The following is a 16,571-nucleotide window of genomic DNA, read 5'->3' on the forward strand; positions in this document are numbered from 1 at the left end:
GTTTCCTCCAAACAAATGCTTTCAAAGGTTCTAAAATTGAACTCGAAAAAGAAAGTAGGTTTCTTTTTTCTTTCTTCACATACTTTCTCACTCAAGCCGCAGTTCGTAAGCTGATAAACAAAAATTTGTTCAACTATACGGCCGAGTTAAAACACAGTGCACAATATTCGTGATTATTTTTTTAAACACCCACACTCACCTGCGAGCACAAGTGCAAAATTTCAATCTTTTATCTAACTCTCACTGCTTCGCTCGCTTTCTTTTATGTCACTTGCAAACGCTTTGCTCATTTATCCTGTGTATGTCCCTTGTGTCATTTGCATGTCTGCATGTTCTACAATACCGTTGGTTGCTATTTTTAGTAGAGGCAACAATTGAGAGAAGTTTCCCTATTTACATATGTATGAGCGCAATAAAACGCTGTCGTGTTGCATGATGCGCTTTGCATGCGAACTGGCGGCGACAGCAGCGTTGGCGGCACTTAAATAAGCTGTATGGCAGGCAAGTGCATGACATACTCGACTCGTGTGGCATAAATGAAAGGGAACTCAACTAGTTTGCATATACATACTCGGTTGCATGCATTCGTATATGTGCGCACGTACCACTTCCTTTGCTTGTGGCAATCAACTTTCCTTATTACTACCCTAGTAACATGCATTGCATTGCTTGTTGTCTGGTATAACTTTGTAATTTTTCTCAAATTGCTACACATGCTTCCTCAAGTGTTGTACTAACTAGTAGCTGCGCGAGATGTGCGTTTGTGTGTGTGTGTGTGTATGTGTGTCAGTTTTTAATATGTTTTTGTCTGATTTTATTAATTAAAAACTTTTAAATTTATTCATAAAGCTTTTACAATTTCAAAATACGAGCACTAAATATTTTACTCCATTGCTCCTTTGCTTGTGTCTTTTCTTCTCGTGCTTTTTTGTAGTTACATTGTGTGCCTGTGCGTATACGTAACATGTGTTGCCTGTTGCTTGGCAGTGCCCACAGACTTCCACATACTTTTCGATGCGGAACGTGTGCATGAGTGTGTGTGTGTGTGTGTATGTTGTGGTGCTGTAATGAAGAAGCAAACAACTTTATTGCCTGTGGTTACATGTAAAATAAGGAAAGTAATTACAAAAATAACAACAAATTTCGACTAAACTAAGGGCTATCAGGCAACGCACAAGTACATGGAAGCAGTGCAAGCAATTGGACTCTGAAATAAATATTAAGTTTTAAGACACTTTGGGCTGTGACGTAAGCACAATTCATATTACAATTTATTGCGGACTGGCAGCTAAGTTCTTTTGTGCGTTTTCCGTTTTAAAACGTAGGCTACGATAGACAAAATTTGTATTTGTTTGTGCGATGAATAACACTGTACGCTCTAGTCGTAAGCTTCACTTAAGTTACGTAAGACGAGTCGAGAACCCCCGCCATTTGGCTGCCTAGGAGCACAAATTTCGCAGTAACGGCGAAAGGTTCAGGCGATGGTTCCGTCTCCGTTCAAAACAGCCAATTAACAATGGTGAGCTCTTATCCTACACCGAACAACAATGTCGATGAAGTAACCCGGAAACTGGAAAGCATAGAAAACAAAGCCCTTAGTTTAGAGAGACGATTGATCATAGCGGGCGACTTCAACTTAAAAGCCATCGAATGGAGTTCGGCAACAACGAACTCAAGAGATAGATGAGTGCTGGAGTAATTCAAGACAAATCCAAGAGAAGAGGTGGGATAATTAAAAAAAAACTTAAGTTAGGTAAGAACTTCATCATCACCATCGTTTGGCGCTACAGCTATGTCTGAACATTGGCCTGCTGAACAAAATGTCTCCATTTGACCCGATCTTTAGTTGATTACTTTCAGTCGTTACCTTGAGATTTCTCATGTCATCCTCCAGTTTGTCAAGCCATCTTGCTCTTGGTTTGTCTTTTGCTTTCGTTGTAATTATTTTTCGTTAAGCTCCCGTTGGGTCATTTTCTGGGTCATTCTCGTGACATGACCTAGCCATCTGATTCTTAGCGCTTTGATGCAGCGAAAGATATTCTCTCCTTTAATTAGTTGGCCCAGTTCATAGTTACATCTTATGCCCTAGTCATGGTTGTTATTCCTGACTGCTTCGAAGATTTTTCTCAAAATTTTTCTTGTCCTTTTCACTAAATATTCACGACTCTGATCTGAAGCACAAAACTAGTCAGACTACAGATTTATGCATACGCAAAAGTTTAAGAATGTTTAGTCCAGTCGTCAAATTAGCTCATATCAAATAAATAATCATTAGCAATTCTTTATATTTATGCTTTATGTTTTTCTGCGCAGTTTCATTGAGCTTGGTAAACTCTCACAACAAAAAGATGTTCCTACAAACAAAAATATCCAAAAATACTCCCTTATATCATAGTTTTTCCTTAAAAAATTTGCTGTTTTTGTAGTCTTAAATGACCAAGTTTTCATTATGCGTACACTGGAAGGAGTCCAAAAAATTACTCCAAAAATCCTACAATAAATCTAACGAATTCGTTGCGTTTTATGGTTTGTATTCAATGGATTTCGGAGCACTTCTGGAGTCATATTTAAACTTTTCTATTAGTGTTTTTGGAGTCCTATTTGAGCCTTTTCCTTTTTCTTAAGGTAGTAGTCTGGTAACTCACCATGCTTGGGACATTTTTTGGAAGGGAAAATAAATTTCAATCGGTTTGGTTTTCTGATATGTTATTAAAGGTATCAGAAGGTGTACAAAAAAAATTTTTGTTTTTTAATGTTTTAATACTATTTTTGTACACTGCAGCAACCGGCAAAAAAAAGAGGTACAGTGGCTGGCCTGCTTATTAATCAGTGTGCTTGTCGTTCTGGCGGGTAGTAAGATCAAATGATTTTGACAATAAATAACAAAATGGCGGACTTCGTAGGAAAATTGCCTTTTTTTAAAGTGGAAATCGGACTAAAAAATGGAAAGTTAGGGACGAAATAAATTGAATCTACTACCCGCCAGAACTATTGATGTGTAGAAAAACATATCTAAATTTCAGCTCAATCCGTTAGATAGAAAATTTGTTTTCACGACGGCCATCCGGAAAAACGTTGTTTTTTATGAAAAACGCGTTTAAAGTTTTAGCGGCTTAGCGCGCGCAAGTACGAGCCGCTCTCATGTATGTGCTATAATTTCGTCAATATTTCGAATTTCGGTCTAAAATTTGTACAGTATATTACCAATATATCGCACTTTCAAAATGTGTAAAAACCCGAAAATCGAAATTTTCAAAATAAGTTAACAGACTACCTTAATGCTTTTTCGGGGGCTTTTCTGTTTTATTTATTTATTTTTTTCTCTTTAAGATTTAAATTTTAAATTAAAGTTAAAATTTTTTTACTTAAAAAAGGCTACAGAACGGCTCACAGATCGACGTTAAGCGTTTCATATAAAGTTCACTTTGTAAGACGGTGCAGCAAATTCATATGAATTTCAAGTCAGCTGAATGGGAAAACATGCCTCCCTCTAACACTCTAAAAAAAAAACACTCCAAAAAAAGCTAAAAAATAAGAGTTCTTTCGGATTCTAATTATCAAGTATTCTCGGACTAGTACCACAACTTAAATATTAATTATCTTCCAAGCACTCGAAAAAATTGGATCTATTGGTTTCCCAAGGCATTTACGGTCCCAATAATTTCAAGATGTCGCTGTTGAAATCGCGAATTGTTCTCTGCTTGGCTAGCCGATAATTATTAGAGTGAATGCCACAAAGAGTAAGAATTAAAATGTATTGGCGCCAATAGTCAAGTCACCTTTAGAATAAAAAATTTCCTTGAAATTAAATTCTGAATACAAATTCCAACATGTCCTTCAAATTCACTTTTACTGGCATTCACAAGCAAAGACTTTGCCGCTAGTGCCCATAGATAGCCAAAGTCCTCTGTTTTAACTGAATTACTAAATTAAGTTTATTGTTCATAAGTGTGTTCATCAGCTAACACCAACACCTACAAATAAACTCATACACTTACTTAAAACATAACATGAACACACTAATACACTTGCACCACTTAACATGCCACTTAAGTTTCATTGTTCACACACGAGTGCGCTCGAGAGCTTAAAGATGCAAAGGAATACAGATAAGGGGCGTAAGAGAGATATCGATAAGTCACAGTCACAATAGAGAGTGAGTAAACGATATAGCTGCTGCTTGCCGACCACACGCCGCCTGTGGCTATCTTCATCAAACTCACATAATAACGCAACCACTCGCTCTAGCCACATAACAACGTTCAAGCATCGCAACGAAGCCATTGCTTACAAAATGTCCCTTGTGGTCATTGCCATCTCATTTTTGTTTTTTTATGTATAAGTAATATATTCTAGTTAGTATGTAAGGATTTTATTTCTTCCACTCACGCTGGTCATTGTTGTTATTGTATTCGTGGTTTTTATGTAAGTGCTTAACTATCGCTTTGCCTCATCTTAGCTGGGTATTCAGTCTCAATAACCACCTTCGCTTATGCATAATGGCATTTTTATGCATATGCGACTGGTTTGCTAAGTATGCACACATGAATATGTGGCCAGAGGACACAGTCACACATACGACAATATTCTAGAGATATATGTACATGTTTTTCGATTATTATTATGTCGGATTTCAGTATGTCGATTTCCAGTATGTCGGAAACTGCAAGTCCCGAAATCCCGGGTCTAGTGGCAAGATTTAGGTATTTATTATTTCGCAAGAACATAAATCGAAAAAATTGCACCAATATTATTTTCTAATGGATTTTACAGGCCCGTTAATTTCGGAATGTCGTTTTTACAATCCCGAAATCTCCAGACTAGTCACGCGATTTAGGTATTTATTCTTTTGCCACAATCGAAACCGAAAAGAGTTAAATTAAGATCATTCGAGATACATTTTTTACAATTCCGGAATTTTCGGGATGTTGGTACTATAAGCCCGAAATCTAGGGACTAGTACCGGGATTTAAATATTCATTAATTTGCTTAAAATTCGAGGAAAAGGCATCAATAATGTTTTCTTAGGGTTTTTATGGTCCCGACAATTTCGGGATGTTAGTATTACAAGCCCGAAACCTCGGGAATAGTCACGCGATTTAGGTATTCATTATTTTGCCACAACTGAACCCGAAAAAAATTGCATCAGTATTATTTCACATCAATTATATACGATTCCGGTATTTTCGGGATGTCCGTATTGCAACCCCAAAAGCTCCAAACCAGTCATACGATTAAGATATTCATTATTTTTCAAAAACTCAATGCGAAAAAATTGCATCAATATCGTTTGAGATCAGTTTTTACCATGCCGGTATTTTCGGGATGTGGTGATTACAATCCTTAAATCTTGGGAGTAGTCCCGCAATTAAGGTATTCAGAATTTTGCCACAACTGAACTCGAAAAAAATTGCATCAATATTGTTGAAGATACATTTTTTACGATTTCACAATTTTCGGAAAGTTAGTACAACAATCCCGAAATCTCAGGACTAGTACAAGGACTTAGATATTCATTGATTTGCAAAATCTCGAAAAATAACATCAATAATGTTTTGTAAAGGATTTGATGTTCCCGAGCATTTCGGGATATCGGTATTACAATCCCGAAATATCGGGACTATCTTCGGGATTTAAATTTTCATTATTTTGTAAAAACTCGAAAATATGTATTGTGTTTAACGGATTTTACCATCCTGAGGATTTCGGGATTTCTTTACTAAAAAACGGAGGAAGGGTCCTCAGATTCTGCTTTGTGCCGGATCCAACCTATGCAATATGCTTTGAAATTCAAATGATTCAGCCAGAATTTAATTATACTTTTATATGTGTACACACCTGATATGGATTGCTGTTCACTAATATTATTTTAATATTATTTAATGCAACACGGGTATAGATATACTTATGTCTTTCGAAGAGTTGAACAATCAAAACAAAAATCATAGCTAATTTCCACCACACCACCAAAACATCGTAAGCTTTTCTATGTTGATTTTTGGCTTCATAAGAAATTACAACTATTTGCTAACAAACCCGGAATTTTCGGGTCTTAAAAACTGCCGAGATCCCGGATTTTCGGTATTGTTATTCCTAAAACAAGCACAAAAAACTCAGTGGCTTTCTATCACCAAAGTTTTGTTAGCTCAAAGTGCATTTCAATGCTGCTTGTATTCCACAAAAGCGAATTTTTCTGACTCGATTTCAAATCTTAAGAAATTACATATCCCGAAAAACCCAATGCTGTGGGTAAATATTCCCATATTTTTTGGGGTTTAAAACAAACGCGATCGCGGGACTAACATCCCTGCTATACCCATACACACACACGCCTGCATATAAATATGCACTCAAATGAAGATAACTACCGTAACCTGTTCGTATGTCTGCATAAAAGCAGGCGAGTAGTTTAGTATTTGCCTTGCAGCATCGTACGTTTCTAGGTATACTTACACACAAGCAGCATTTAAAAGCCATTAGTGTCCTCACGCCATTAACCCTATATATGTCTCACTTACAGTTATATGTGCACACATACGTATACTTCAAAAGCATGCAGCAGCTGTAGCTGGGCACTCGAGCAGGGATCAGCTGTGAAACAAGCACACATCCACACATTCGCACATAATCGTTACTAAGGCAATAACTGCAATAAAAACCTGCTACTCGTACTATTAGATTTGCATGGACCCGTGCATAGGCATTAAGGAGCGTACGTGTGTGACTGCTTTTGTTTTGCATGCGTTGGCAATGAGCGAATCTCATGGCATTATAGTGGCAATACTATTGAGTACGAGTACTATTTCTTATTGTATCTTGGAATAACCATCTCCGGTATGAATATTTACAACAATAGAAAGATACCGAGTATCAGCAAATATGATTGGGAAGTTTGTTAGAAATTTTATGTAAGCATCACATACACCTTTGAATGGGTAATCAAAACATTTTTACTGATGTGCGACGCATTTAATGGAATTAAGTGCGTACTTACAAAAACAACGCATCTGAGTGAGCTTAAATTCAATAAAAATCAATGTGAAATGAATAACTTTAAAACTAGAAAAGATATGAAATTGATTTTGTCAGCATTAACTGGAAATGCGTGTGACTGATTTCGAGTAGGCTGGGAAAATAAAAACGACTATCGCAGTATTTAAAAGCAGGGGATAAAAAAAGATAAAAGAACTAGAAAAAACTAGAAGGCAATGAGTTTCTCATAATCGTTTGAAGTTTTTTGACTTCGCCTTACATAATTGGGACATCAAAATTTAAAAAAATTTGACAAATGTTGTCTTGTAAGCAAACCAAAATCCAGCGGCTATCGCAATGAGGACAAAAGAATTAGTTCTTTTCTTCAGTTCTTCAAATTACATTTTCTAATATTTGCGGCCGCCGTTGCCGAATGGGTTGGTGCGTGCCTGCCATTCGGAATTCGGAGCGAACGTAGGTTGGAATATCGGTGAAACACCAAAATGCAGAAAAAGTTTCTTCTAGTAGCGGTCGCCTCTCGGCAGGCAATGGCAAACCTCTGAGTGTACTTCTGCCATGAAAAAGCTCCTCACAAAAATATTTGCCGTTCGGAGTCGGCTTGCAACTGTAGGTCCCTGCATTTGTGGAACAACATCAAGACGAGCGCTACAAATAGGAGGAGAAGCTAGGCTAAACACCCAGAAAGGATTTACGCGCCAATTATAGGTATATTTATATATATGCACCAGCAATGGAGCAACATTTCTCGTTCCCTACGTACCGCCGCCGAAGAAGAAATCGGATTCCGGCGAGCCCAAAAAACAGTTGGTACGACGAGGAATGTAATACTGCTGCCGAAAGAAAAGATGCTGCCTAAAGAGCCACACTGCGATCGGGCGCAACGCGAGCCATCTGGGATCGCTACAGAGAGTGAAAGGAAGAGAGACGTATTATCCGACAGAAGAAACCAGAGGCCGAAATACGTGAGTGCGAGGAGGTTCAGATGTTGGCCAATAGGAACAACGCCCGAAAATTCTACCAGAAAGTTCGGCGGCTTGCAGAATGTTTTAAGACCGGGACGTTTTCCTGTAAGAACAAAGACGGTGATCTGGTGACTGACATCCAGATCATTCTTAAATTATGGTTCGAGAAGTGTTCAACCTATTAAATAGTGACATCTGGGCATGTCACAGAGAAGGTGAAGATCCAGATACCCCAATCGTTGACGACGGAATTGTTGTTCTGCTGCCCGATCATGATGAGGTGAGAATAGCGATAACGCGTCTAAAGAACAACAAAGCCGCGGCCGCCGACGGACTGCCGGCGATCCTGCAGTCTGTGCCAATTACCACGGGATTAGTCTTCTAAATATCGCCTATAAGGTTCTAGCGAGCGTATTGTGTGAAAGGCTGAAGCCCTCCTTCAACCAACTGATCGGACCTTATCAGCGTGGCTTCAGACCTGGAAAGTGTAGCATCGACCAAATATTTACAATACGCCAAGTCTTGGAAAAGTCCCATGAAAGGAGAATCGACACACACCATCTTTTCGTCGATTTCAAAGCTGCATTCGACAGTACGGAAAGGAGTTACTTGTATGCCGCGATGTCTGAATTTGGTATCCCCGTAAAACTAACACGACTATGCAAGATGACGTTGCTCAACACCAGCAGCGCCGTCAGAATTGGGAAGGACCTCTCCGAGCCGTTTGATACCAAACGAGGTTTCAGACAGGGTAACTCGCTGTCGTGTGACTTCTTTAACCTGATGTTGGAGAGCATCGTCCGAGCCGTAGAACTTAATCGCTCAGGCAAAAAAAAAGAGCGTACAATTGCTGGCGTATGCCGATGATATTAACATCGTCGGCCTTAACAACGGCGCTGTTAGTTCTAAATACTTTCTCCAAACTGGATAAAGAGGCAAAGCGAATGGGATTGGTGGTGAACTAGGGCAAAACGAAGTACCTCCTGTCATCAAACAAACAGTCGGCGCACACGTCACAGTTGACGGTTATAATTTGGAGGTTGTAAAGGACTTCGTATACTTAGGCCCAATGATGCCGCCGGCCCATAAACCGCACCAAACAGTCACTCTTTGTGGGTGCATTAGTTTTTCGGCAATCACTCTTGGATTATCATTCGCCCCAATGTGGCAATTCTGCTTATTGACGAATCCACGAAGGTGAAAATGTGCCTCATCACTGAAGATGATTTACTTTGATATGCATTTTGATTTGAACGCCCGTTTTCATAATAACTTTAGCGCGTTGCTCAATTATGTATCTTTCAGTGGTTGAAATTGAGTTAGTCTTAAATTGAAAAATGTCAAATGAAATGCAGAAGAAAGCTTGACGTTTAGATGTGGTTCACTTTCGATATTGGCCCTTAAAATTCAACCACTCTTTATAATATTTTCATGGGTGTTTCCCTCTACTATACATCAATATTAGTACAAAGGTGTACAACGCGTACATAATCATCTAACGCCACCAAGTTTCCAAGCTGTGGTGGTGCGTTGTCGTTTCAGCAGCGACGGTCTCAGCTCAGCTCTTCAAACGTTAACTTCGTGTTTGTCAACGTACGCTTTTTACAGCTACTTCCCAGAGGCCGCCGAAATGAGGTGACCGGGGAGGTATAAAGTGTAAATTAATGAGGTCAGAGGAACAAAATTTATAAATTTCTTTTCGTGTCTTAAGATTAAACAGAAATTGTTAAACTTCTTAAAATTATTGGCTGCTCCCGGAAAATTCATGACATCATCCCAAAATATATCGCATGGTATCTTTCGATGACTACCTATGCGTTTAAATGCATTTAAAACTGTCTTTCTTGATAAGTCTTGGACTATCTCAATATGAACTGCTTTGGTCAACAAGCAAACGAAAATGACCAGCTAAGACTCGTACGGTCACTTTCCACTGTTCCGCAAGTATGTGTTAATGCGCCCACAAAAGTCAAGCAGTATACAGAGATACAGAGAGGCCATACATGACGGTCACCGCAAATCCCACTCCACTTGCCTGAACTTTCACGCTCCAAATGCAGTTATTAGCGTTCGACCACCAATTATCCTGGCATAATTAAGTTCGAGATACTGCACCAGAATAAGCTCTTACCCTGACATACTCAACATGTGTCTGACACGTGCATGTACTCCGCATAGCGCTAACAATCTTTTTGCACGCCCACTTAAACCCGCTTAGAGATTTGGGCACCCAAAAATTCGCGGAACTCTTACCGAAACAAATAAGAAGCAATACAATCTGCTGGAATAGTCTGATAAATAGAAAGCTTTAACTTTTTCAATAGTTGAGTTCGAAATACGTTTTCCGCGCTTCTTATCAGGCACAGATCCAAACCCCTTTTTCTTTTTCAATTGTTTGGCTTTTGATGTCATCTTTTTCGAAGTACTAAGTGTTTGACGCATTTTTTTCGATGTTACCTCATCTGGTACCGTTGTTAAAATTTGCATTTTATCATTTGTGTTTTTTTTTTCTCACGCAAAGCAGACTTTATATTCTCCACAAATGCTGAATTCAATTTTTTTTTCCTTGTTGAACATTTACTCTCGCTGTACCTTCATTTTTTTCCAGCAAATTGTTACCTGGAATGAAAGATTGTGTAACTGTTTATGAAAATAGAAAGAAATTGAAACCGCAGAAGAGATTGTTACTTAACAATTTGGTGGATTTACATGAACACTTTAAAATAGAGTATCCTGACATTCAGATTGGTTTATCAAAATTTCGATACCTCAGACCCCGTCAATGTATTCCTGCAGACCAAAACAGCACGCACAATGTATGTGTTTGCAAAATGCATCAAAATGTCGCTCTAAAAATATATGGATTCAAGCAAGAACTTTGCAAACGTAAGATCGTCTTTAAAGAATCTATGGGCGATTACATAAAGCGTTCAGTGTGCAAAAATTCAACGTCAGTTTGTTATTTTAGGGAATATAAAAAATGTTCTGGAGTGGCCCCGATCACCAATTTCCTGTAAAATATTGTTCACCTTCTCTAATTTCGGGTCATTCTGAACTTCCTGGGTTTCAAAATCAGCTTCACTATGCGAACATTCTTTTGCATCAGCAGAAATTTCAGACTCATCGTTTTCTGCTCCTTGGTCAGCACTAGAAAAAATTCATCAAAATTTTCTGTCACGGATTTTGGGAACTTATTGAATTTATTTGCTTAAACAATAACTATTCGATGCACAATATATTATATATCAATATATATAAATATCAAGAGTACACCCACTGTGGACTTGGACGTATATACGCTGCACTTTCAGTAACGCTTTCATCTCTATATAACTTCATACGTCATAAGTTGCAAACGTATTTACCGATATATTACTTGAATTTTACATCCCAGTGAGCGGTTATTTGGAGTAAATTATGACATACGCAATTATGACCATTTCCGAGTCCGCGCGGGAGTCCGTTCGATACTGTGCGTAGTGCATCGACTGACAAAAAATTCGATATTTTCAGAACGGGTTGGATGAGCAAAGTGTTTTTTACAGATTATTAAAGGTGAGCATTGTGCGCTTAATCTGACTGTAATATTGTTCATTTACAGCGTGAAGAACACAAAAATAATTGCGATTGTTTATAAAAAAATATTGTTAAAAATTATGGTTTCAACAAATACACAGTTTAGGAACGTTAAATCGATAGAGTAATCATTTTTCGGTAACCGGAATAAATTTCATCAAATTATCGATTGTGGTTTCTGAGATATTGATTTTACAAGAATAGCATGCAAAAAGTTTCAATTGTTGATAACATAAACAAAAAGCGAAATAAAAAAAAAACTATTCACAGCAATTATTATGTGACAAATTCTCTATCCAAAAATGCATTTGATTTTAAAATCGGTAACTTGATGGAAATTTCGGGGCCCAGTTGACGTGGTTTGGCTTATAATAACGAGATGGAAAAAACGCAAATATTCATTGAGTAGATGGTAGGACTCAGAACAATGCATGCGTTGCATCTCTTTCAAAACAACAAGCAATGTTTATGGCAGAATTTATATTTTCTTTTCTTAATATTTTCTATTTCAGCAACGAGGTGAAGTGCCGTGATAAGCGGTAGGATAACAATCCAGTTGAATAATACAATTGAATCAGCTGCTCTTTTTTTCAGCGTCCTCAATGATTTTGTCAGCCCATTTTCTCTCTATCATTGCCATCTCTAAGGGTCGGTTCTGGTGTTTCATCTTTATCTGTTGTAAATGACCCATTTTTCATCACCAGTAACGATACGGTTAAAAAAACTTTCATTTTCAAGCCGTTGCAGCAGCTGAGAAGGTTGGCGACGGAGAGTCTGTGCGGAACCCATTTCCCAGCTTTGAAACCTTCCCCAACTGAAACAGGTGACTGTGAACTATTCCATGCGATGAATTTAACCTCTGAGCTATCATATCGACTGTCAAATTTGGCTCAGCTTCCACGAGTTCGAGCAAGGCGTGGGAGTTAAAGACTTCAGGGCGAACAGCGCGCGGGGCATCCTCCACTTCGCAGTTACCACTTCGGAATTTTGAAAACCAGTTTTGGGCAGTCCTTACACTCATGGTATATTCTCCGTGAACAGTGTTTATTTCTGCAGCGGCAGTTGTTGCATTTTTACCATTTTTTAAAAAAATACGAAATATGCCTCTTATACGCGTTCGAAGGTTCCATTTTATTTTTTAACAACACATGCTTCTATCCGCGATTAAAATCACTTGGTTAATGCACAATATATCAAAGAAAATATAAATAGTTCCGTTATATTAAGCGAATAATTTTTGTACGCAAAAATCGTACAAAAGTTAAATTATGGGTAAAATACGCACAAACTTATGGACTGATCTGATACTTAAACTCCTCCATCTCTTGCCATGCCAATATTTCTTTTTGCTGCTAGAGATACTTCCTATTATTCGCAGCATAAAAATTTGCACTTAGCCACTATAGAAGCTAACATTAAGAACTCTCTGTAACATCTAGTCTGTCAGAGTTTTGTAATCATTGACTTAATAAAAAACACGAAATGAATTGAAAGTATCTTTCAGGATTTACAGAACAGAAATCCATTTAGGTTAATACCATTTCCACATCCACAATTTTCACTTCGTCTATTTCTATACTTAAATTTTTTATTACCCGGTATTAGGTTTTGCTGAAAAAAGCCAAGCTCAACAATTTCCCTTCGATTAATGACTATTTTACAAGCCACAAGGACATAGGTATACTTCCGACTGAGAGACGCTCGCTAAATCTTTCCTTACATAGAAAGAAATAAACATAAAACAAAATCAGACATATTTGCACTTTGTTGTTTATTGTTTAAGGGACGAATTTTATTGAACTGTCGTTAAATTTAAATTAAATATCGAAGCTCCTTCTCCTTGCCTCCTCGCTCTTTACTCTTGCCAACAAGCATTTTATTGCTTTTGTGTGTCGACGATAAAATTTTGTGTTATATTTTGTGTATTAAAGATACTTTTTTAAATTCCATGCTTGCGCAATACTCATCGGCAATCATTATCACATAAATTTCTTTTATTTATTTCTCTTTTTTTGAAGGCATCGTCTTTGATTTCATTTAATGGTATTAAGACTATTCAAGGCTTCCCAAAGGCGGCGAGTGAGGATATCGGCAAATACGCACATATATAAAGCGAAATTGGGAAAGTTGTATATGTATGTGTAAATATACCTATATGTTTTTACATACATATACACACATATAAAAAAAGGACGATGTTTTTCAAGGCATATGTGGGTATCTAAGTCCATTCATACAGTCACACTTTTTGGAAATAAAATAAAAACCAGAGTTTGGGTTCTCGTTAATAAGCGAATTTTGTGAGTCGCACATGTGTTATCTTTGCACATGACATAAATATGTACGTAGCTACCCTGTAGTGAAACGTACTAATATAGTTCTGTACGACCTTAGTATCAATTTGTTTTTGCAGTTGATGTGGTTAGCCATCTATCTTTTTTCAATGTATGAAATACATATTTTCAGTTTATACGTCAATGTCATAGCAGTTAACGAAATAGTCTGCCGTGCATCAATTCCATAACTAAATGAATGAAATATAGGGTTATTCAACAGGTGCGCTTCAACTTTTTTCCGATAGGGAGGGCGAACGACGCAATACTTTTTATTTTTCGCTTGTCATTTGTAGACTTCATTAGTATACATTTCATCATGGAACGCTACACACTTGAGCAACGATTGCAAATCGTGCAAATTTTTTATGAAAATAATCGTGCAAATTTTTTATGAAAATTTATAATATAAATTTTCCAAAAAATCATCTTCAGTGATGAAGCTCAGTTTTGGCTCAATGGCTTTGTGAACAAGCAAAATATGCGTTACTGGGCAGAAAGCAATCCACACGTGATTCATGAGGCCCCGTTGCATCCCGAAAAAATCACTCTTTGGTGCGGTTTACATGCCGGCGGCGTAATTGGCCCATATTTTTTCGTTGACGAGAACGATCGCCACGTTACTGTGAATTGAAATCGATACCGCGACATGATAAACGATTATTTTTGGCCGCAATTGAATGATATGGACTTAGACGACATGTGGTTTCAACAGGACGGGGCCACAAGCCACACAGCACACGCTACAATTGATTTGTTGAAGAGTAAGTTCGATGAGCGCATTATTTCCAGAAATGGACCGGTCGAATGGCCGCCGCGCTCATGTTATTTGACGCCTCTAGACTATTTTCTTTGGGGTTATGTGAAGTCATTGGTCTACAGTAACAAGCCGGCGACGATTTGTGAGCTCAGAGCCAATATTGAACGCGAAATTGCTGGAATTTCGGCCGATTTATGCAAAAGAGTGGTCGAACATTGGGTTCAACGATTGGACTTCGTAAAACGTGCACGCGGTGGTCATGCAAAAGAAATCGAATTTCATACTTAAATGTATATGTTCAAACTCGATACTAAAAAAAAAAATTAGTTAAAAAACTCAAACCGTTTGTGTTTTATTCAAAAAAGTTCAAAAGTTGAAGCGCTCTTACTGAAAAACCCTATGTAACTTAGTGGACTCGTGTGTATGTACTAGTCCTATTTGGGTTTAAAATCACCAGTTTTGGACTAATTGAAAAAATTTATAAAAGCTGATAAAGTTAGAATGGACTAGCCCGATTTAGGTCCGAAAATCACTAGTTTTGGACTAGTTGGAAAAATATATGAAAACTGACAAAATTTGAAAACTGTGTAATTATGAAATAAAATATTAAAAATGTTTATTCCTATATTAAAGTAAAAAAAAGTTCTTTCATATGTACATATTTCAAATTTTTATTTATTCTGAAACTAAATGGAAGTACTAATGGACTCCAAATGAAAACTAAAATATTAAAAATGTGTATTCTTACCGTGAAATTAAAAAAAAAATACAATTTTTATTTGTTCGAAAACTAAGTAGAAGTACTAATGAAACTTCAAATGAAAACTAAAATATTAAAAATACTTATTCTTATATCAAAATAAAAAAAAAACAATTTTTTTTTTTTCTGAAACTAAATGGAAATACTAATGGGACCCCAAATGGAAACTAAAATATTAAAAATATTTATTCATATTAAAATAAAACAAATGTATTGAAATTTTTATTTATTATTTAAAATGAAAACTTAAATATTAAAAATATTTTTTTTATATTAAAATAAAAAAAATTTCAAATTTATTCTAAAACTAAATGGAAGTACTAATGGGACCCCAAACGAAAACTAAAATATTAAAAATATTTATTCATATGTTAAAATAAAACTAATGTATCCAAATTTTTATTTATTATTTAAAATGAAAACTAAAATATTAAAAATATTTATTCTTTTATTAAAATAAAAATATTCAAATGTTTATTTATTCTGAAACTAAATGAACGTAAGGCTAAATAAAACTTTTACAAATTATTATTCGAAACAACAATAAAAACAACGCAATTTCTCTATTGCTGGTGCGGTTATTGAATGTAATTCGATATCGGGCGATATGTCAGTCGGTTTTTCTTGTTCAAAAAATGTGAACTTGCAATTTTTTTATTAATAATTTAACTTAATTTTATGAGTAGGATCTAAAAAATCTTTCAAGTTCAGTAGACTCAATAAATCAATTAGATAATATTTTTTTTTACGCACTGGTATAATTCTGGTCTCTTTCGAACTGGTATGATTTTTCTCTTCAAATGGGAGTTTATGAATCATAACATCTGCTGAGTAGTTTGACTTTTTTCTGCAGCGCATTTAATATTTACATTTAACTCACACTAATACAATCATAAATACATTGATACATTTATGCCCTCATAATACGATTTGTGCACAATTGACGCCTTAAAAAGAAGAGTAAGAAAAACAAATATAAAAACGTCATAAAATTTCATAAATCGTTATTAGCTGAACGCAGATTTAATGCCAATGACTTTGATGTATCGCTATTTGGCTTTCAGTTGAATCGCACTTTGCTAAATTATGGGAAAATAATAAGATTTCAGAGCGCTGCAGCGTAGACCGTAGGCAATTTATTCAAAATATCTTGAACTTAGATAAATAAAAGCAAATTTAAGACTTAA

This window comes from Anastrepha ludens, chromosome 6 (assembly GCF_028408465.1).
Source record: "Anastrepha ludens isolate Willacy chromosome 6, idAnaLude1.1, whole genome shotgun sequence".
Taxonomy (NCBI): Eukaryota; Metazoa; Arthropoda; class Insecta; order Diptera; family Tephritidae; genus Anastrepha; species Anastrepha ludens.